This window comes from Entelurus aequoreus, linkage group LG03, assembly GCF_033978785.1.
Source record: "Entelurus aequoreus isolate RoL-2023_Sb linkage group LG03, RoL_Eaeq_v1.1, whole genome shotgun sequence".
Lineage (NCBI taxonomy): Eukaryota > Metazoa > Chordata > Actinopteri > Syngnathiformes > Syngnathidae > Entelurus > Entelurus aequoreus.
In genome coordinates, this window is record NC_084733.1 from 26,336,097 (window position 1) to 26,342,811 (window position 6,715).

Genomic DNA, 6,715 nt, shown 5'->3' on the forward strand with positions numbered 1-6,715 from the left:
GTATAGTCACACACACACATTAGGTGTGGTGAAATTAGTCTCTGCATTTGACCCATCCCCTTGGTCCACCTCCTGGGAGGTGAGGGGAGCAGTATATATATATATATATATATATATATATATATATATATATATATATATATATATATATATATATATATATATATATATATATATGTACATTATATTGTTTATTTTGAACATGAGTCTGCTTACTGCATGTAATATTGGGTGTATATTGTTCTTCTCTTCTTACTTGTTATGCTGCAAAAAAACAAAAAAGAAAATCCATTAAAAAGCCCCCCCAAAAAAGAACATTTGCACATCATCAAGCTTTCTGTTGTTAACTGAACTCAGCTCTTTTTGTGACTTATGAACATGCATTTTGAAAAAAATAAAATAATAAAAAGACAAAAAAAGAGCAAAACACTCAACCGTGTTCGTGCAAAAGTGAGCAGATGATTTTTGTCCGTAGCTTGATTATGGATTATGTGTTTTTGTAGGATTTACAGTTTATTTTTTTACTTATTTACAACAATTAACAATAAAGTATATGTATATTATCATTTACGTCTACCCCAGGGGTCGGCAACCTTTACCACTCAAAGAGCCATTTTGGCAAGTTTCACAACTTAAAGAAAATAATGGGAGCCACGAAAAAAAAAATTAAATTTAAAATGAAAAACACCGCATACAAAGCTTAAATTACTTTGTGCTATGTTAACCAGGGGTCTCAGACACACGAACCGCACGCACCTTAATATGGAAATTTGATGTTAGGGCGGCCCGCGAGTTTTGAATGAATAGCGTCATACTTGACAACCCCCTCATTATTTTCGGGAGACTCCCGAAAATCAGGGCGTGATGGCACTGCTTTTGGCGCCCTCTACAGTCAGCCCTAACAGTGTACCTGCTCAACCACATGTAGAATGCAGCTTCAACTTGCTTACGTAAGTGACAGCAAGGCGTACTACTTCAACAGCCACACAGCTTACACTGACGGTAGCCGTACAAAAACAACTTTAACACTGTTACGTTACAAATATGCGCCACACTTTGAACCGACACCAAAAAAGAATGACAAACAAATTTCTGGAGAACATATGCACTGTAACACAACAAAAACACAACACAACAAATACCCAGAATCCCATGCAGCCCTAACTCTTCCGCTCAACCGACACACGGAGGGGGGGAGGGTTGATGTGTGGGGGGGTTTGGTGGTAGCAGGGGTGTATAATCTAGACCGGAAGAGTTAGGGCTGCATGGGATTCTGGGTATTGGTTGTGTTGTGTTTATGTTGTGTTACGGTGCGGATGTTCTCCAGAAATGTGTTTTTCATTCTTTTTTGGTGTGGGTTCACAGTGTGGCGCATATTTGTAACGAAACAGTGTTAAAGTTGTTTTATACGGCTACCGTCAGTGTAAGCTGTGTGGCTGATGAGTAAGTATGCTTTGCTGTCTCCTACATGTGCAAGTAAAAGCTACATACAACATGTGGCTGGACTGGCACGCTGTTCGTAAATGCTAGAGGACAATTGCTGCAGTGCATTTAGGGCATGCCCTTAATTTAGTAATTAGAGTGAAAATAGGATTACAATGGCCCTTGCAGTTTACTAAGAGAGGCACTGAGATCCACAAGTCTCCTGGGAAAATCTGGGGGTCGGCAAGTATGCAGCTGAGCGAGCCGCGGGTTACCGACCCCTGGTCTACCCTAATGAAAAGTTCTACTGTATTTACTGTATAAGCCTGTGGTACGTGGGCTCCATCTAGTTGTGCGCCAAAGAAACATTTGATTAAAGTACAGTGTTTTATTTTCCTATATTCAAACACAGTATTACTGTTCAAACTGTGTCTAATGTTACAGTGGCCAACAATATTAAATACAGTTAAATAATACGTTTGCCTTGTTTTTAATGAATACTTTGTCACGGCCTGGGCGCACTGCAAGCACCTCGGGACACGCCCACGGCCACGGCGCACATCCAGGGACGCGCGGCGCGCGTCTCCGCCCTGCAGCTTCCGCCAGCTGCAATCAATTACCGGCAATCGGCACACCTGCCTGTAATGAAGAAGCTGCCTACATAAACCTGGACAATTTGGCATGCCGGGCCGGAATATAAACTCCTGTTGGTGTTCAGTAAGCTATGATCTGATGCTTGACGCAACTCTCGTTTTATGCTCTATCTGTCCTCTCTGTGCTTTCCCTGCGTTGATTGTCGTGTCCTCCCTCATCCCCACAGTTCCCTGTGTGCATCCCCGAGTCAAGCTGTGCGTCTTGTGCTCCCGGATCTTCCCTGCTTCCCCCGCGCTTCCTGGTTCTCGACTCCTCGCTCGCCCCCGGACTACGACGACTCGGTCCTGCCTCTCGACCACGCTTCCGCCCTTGGACATCCCTGCCTGCCTTGCCCCTTGTTTGACAGCACGTACCGCTCCTCCCAACACGCACCTCCAAAATTTACGGTAAAACGTTCCAGATAAATACTACACATAGTCTTACACCATACACACTCTTGGATTTTGTCACACTATTTCCATTTGGTTAATATTATTATTGTCTTATTATATATATATATATACTTAATTTATAATACATCTTTGTATATACTGCCCCCTGGTGTCTGAGCCGTCACCTCCCCTTTAGTCCAGACATAACATACTTAAGCCTACTGGGCTACTGTATTTTAATGTTGGTCACTATGGTGGTACTTGGAGGACCAAGTACTGAGGTTGTACTTGGTGAAAAATGTTTGAGGACCACTGGTATAATGAATTACTGTGTTTCTTTAAAGGCCTACTGAAAGCCACTACTGCCGACCACGCAGTCTGATAGTTTATATATCAATGATGAAATCTTAACATTGCAACACATGCCAATACGGCCGGTTTAACTTATAAAGTGCAATTTTAAATTTCCCGCTAAACTTCCGGTTCGAAACGCCTCTGAGGGTTGACGTATGCGCGTGACGTCAATCATTGAAACGGAAGTATTCGGACACCATTGAAGTCAATACGAAATAGCTCTGTTTTCATCTCATTATTCCACAGTATTCTGGACATCTGTGTTGGTGAATCTGTTGCAATTTGTTCATTGCATTATGGAGAAAGAAGCTGAGCAAGCAAAGAAGAAAGTTGTCGGTGCGAAGTGTCTATTTTGCGAGGGAAGTCAGCAACAACACGTACACAGCCGGCGCTTCTTTTTTTACATTCCCGAAAGATGCAGTCAAGATGGAAGAACTCGGACAACAGAGACTCTTACCAGGAGGACTTTGATTTGGATACACAGTTGCGATAACGTGAGTACACAGCTGCGCTTCCAAACATTTGATCGCTTGCTATAACTAGCTCGAGCTAGTAGCTAGGAGCTAGGAGCTAGCATTAGGATTAATTTGTGGCATATTAAATATAAGCCTGGTTGTGTTGGGGCTAATAGAGTATATATATGTCTTGTGTTTATTTATTGTTGTAGTCATTCCCAGCTGAATATCAGGTCCCACCCGCGCGCTTCCAAACATTTGATTGCTTGCCCGTACGTGCGTGTCATGTACGTAACTTTGATTAAATATATAAGCTTTATGAACCTTGGGTTAGGTGAACGGTTGTTTGGGCTGAGTGAGTGTGTGTGTTGTGCAGGTGTTTGAATTGTATTGGCGGGTTATATATACAGGATCCCGTCCATATTACCCGCTCGAGCTATAACTAGCTCGAGCTAGTAGCTAGGAGCTAGCATAACAAACACTTAGGTGTTTTTATGCGGGATTAATTTGTGGCATATTAAATATAAGCCTGGTTGTGTTGTGGCTAATAGAGTATATATATGTCTTGTGTTTATTTACTGTTATAGTCATTTCCAGCTGAATATCAGGTCACCCCCGGCTCTCACAGCATCTTCCACTCCCCACTAGTCCTTCACTTGCACTTTCCTCATTTAAAAATATTTCATCCTCGCTCAAATTAATGGGGAAATCGTCGCTTTCTCGGTCCGAATCTCTCTCACTTCATGCGGCCATCATTGTAAACAATAGGGAACTTTGCGTATATGTTCAATTGACTACGTCACGCTACTTCCGGTAGGGGCAAGCCTTTTTTTATCAGATACCAAAAGTTGCGATCTTTATCGTCGTTGTTGAAATGATCAAGTATGACACATAGAATAGATCTGCTATCCCCGTTTAAATAAAACAATTTCATTTCAGTAGGCCTTTAAACTTGGAAATATGTATTTATATCCTTTGTCCTTACATTGTTTATGTGACTCAGATTGTCTTCTGAGAAGTCATGGTATGAAAACCAGGGTTTGTGTTACGAAAATAATTAAGATGTTCTTTTATTTAGGAGGTTTCTAGAAAAAGAATTGAAAATGTTCTTGTCAAACAGTGTACTTTATTATATGTGCAAGCATCTTCAAATAATTAACTTTGGATTTCCTGACTTTGTCTTTCTCTTCTCGAGGCTGGTCCTGATTTTGGGAATGGCATTTGGCCTGCGTCTTTACATTTTTTCCATCCAAACTCTTCTTCAAAGTCAGAATCATTAAAATGATCATTGCAAATTACACTCGACTCGTTTGCTGCGTCCCATTTTGTGCCAGTCAGTTTGACTGGAGAGGTTCATATTTTCTTCATATTCCCATAATTTGGAAATGTATGTAGGCTTATCCCTTGTTTAGTTGTATTACTACAACCTGCCACAATGCATTTGGCATACATATGTGATAATTCCTTCAAATTCTGCACGAAAGTAACATCATTCGGGATGAAAATGCTACCAAAACACATACTACGCAATATAAAGTTGCCCCCAGTCTTCTGTAGATCATTTAAGCAGCCCCACATTTTGGAGCTAAAACTGTGCTTTCCAATATGTGCTGAAACTTGTTGAAAAAAAGTCTAAAATCACTACTGTGTCATTTTTTGGGGGGAATTTATTTGTAGGTTTAGAACTATGAAATAAGTGAAAATGTTGTCAGCATTAGAAGGGTTCCTGTCAGGTTCAAACACTGATGACATCTATTAAACAAGACAAGAAGCAAGGAATTAAACAGACATAATTAAATTTGGCTCAATGAGGAGAAACGTCTGGACTGTACTCTTTGCACAGTTCCACCACGCTCTGACGAAAGATTGTACGCCTCCTTTATTTGGACTTTCCCTGATTACATGGCAACAGCTGTTTCTAAAGGAAGGGGGTTGTAAACAGGTGCTGCCTTTGGCCACAAAACAGTTAAAAAAAAAAAGGTTGGAGGGGAGTCTGGTCCTGCTTCCTCTCCGCTTTGTAGTTCTCGGGTCAAGACAAAATCTTCCTGTGGATTACAATAGAAGAAAGAAACCGACGCCTTCATGTGGCTTCCCATCGTACCCAGTAGTTTTACAAGCCTTTTGCTTGGCAGGATCAAAGACAACTTTTGTCTGTTCGCCGGGAACTCATTAAAACACAAAGTTTTGTGATGACTTAGATACAATTATTCTGACAGTGCCCTATGAGAGTGAGTAAATGAATATCTGTTTTTAAGTTTAATTATACAGCTGGTTAATTTCTTTTACACGTTTGACCATTAGAAATGTCAAAAAGCGCAATCGGACTTGGAAATCCTGCCTTTGTACTTCCTTCAAAGCTGACATCCATTAGTCTGGGGTGGGTACACAAATGCTTGTTTTGAAGTGTTATATAGTACTGTCGGCTGATGGCGTGACCCCAGGATACAGAGACAGAAGGTTGCGTGCAGGTCAAATTTGATTCTATACTTAGAATCATAAGGCTAGTGCAAGGCACGTACACTGACAAAAGGCAGGCACCCAAAGGCAGGCAAGGAGCAACAAATAAACCTAAAATGACTTAATTAACTAATATAAAACAGGTATGCTGGCAGGAAACTAAGCAGAAAGTGAGGGTGCAGCAAAACAAGAAGTCCAACAGGAAGTACTACTAAAACAAATTATACCAAACATAAAAAAATTAAAAATAAAATCCAAACTCTGTCAGATCATTACAGTACAGTGGTGATCTTCTTTTTACACTTTTACACTATACTGTATTGGATACATATAATTTTTCCCCAGTACAATACAGTTAAGCATGTTAAAATAAGCCTGGGGAAAAAGCCGGACAGGTAAAATCATGGGATAATAATTAAAAAATAAAAACAATTTCAAAATGTACTTACTTACTTCGGCCAAAAATAGAACAAGCAATTTTGAGGAAAAATATGGTGCAGTTTCAAAACGCCATGAAAACACAATGAACTTAGACTTTGTCTCAGTGTATTTACAAAGCAGTTCAACTTTAAGCACTTCCTGTTTGTATTCTCATGTTAGCAGTTCACCATTAAAGACCTGTTTGGAAAAGTAACCGAGTGTTTCCTTAAACCGGCGCATTGGTGAAGTCCACAACTGCCACAACACATTCATTTATCATTTATTTTATTTTTGTTTTATTTATTTATTTATTTCATGCAATGCCAAAAACGTACAAGTTGACAAAACATAATATAAATTAATATAGTGCATTATTGTCCAGGTTTGCCTGAAAGAGAGTGGGAAGATAACTTATTTAATCCCACCCCCAGTTCTCCATTCAGTGATTATTCACGAGTTTCACTCTCACTTTGTTCAAGGATTATAATACAGATGTTGTATCATAGTGGCATTACCATAGGTAACAATAATTATTACACTGTAACAATCATTTGTATCAACAATGTAGGAATAATGAATATA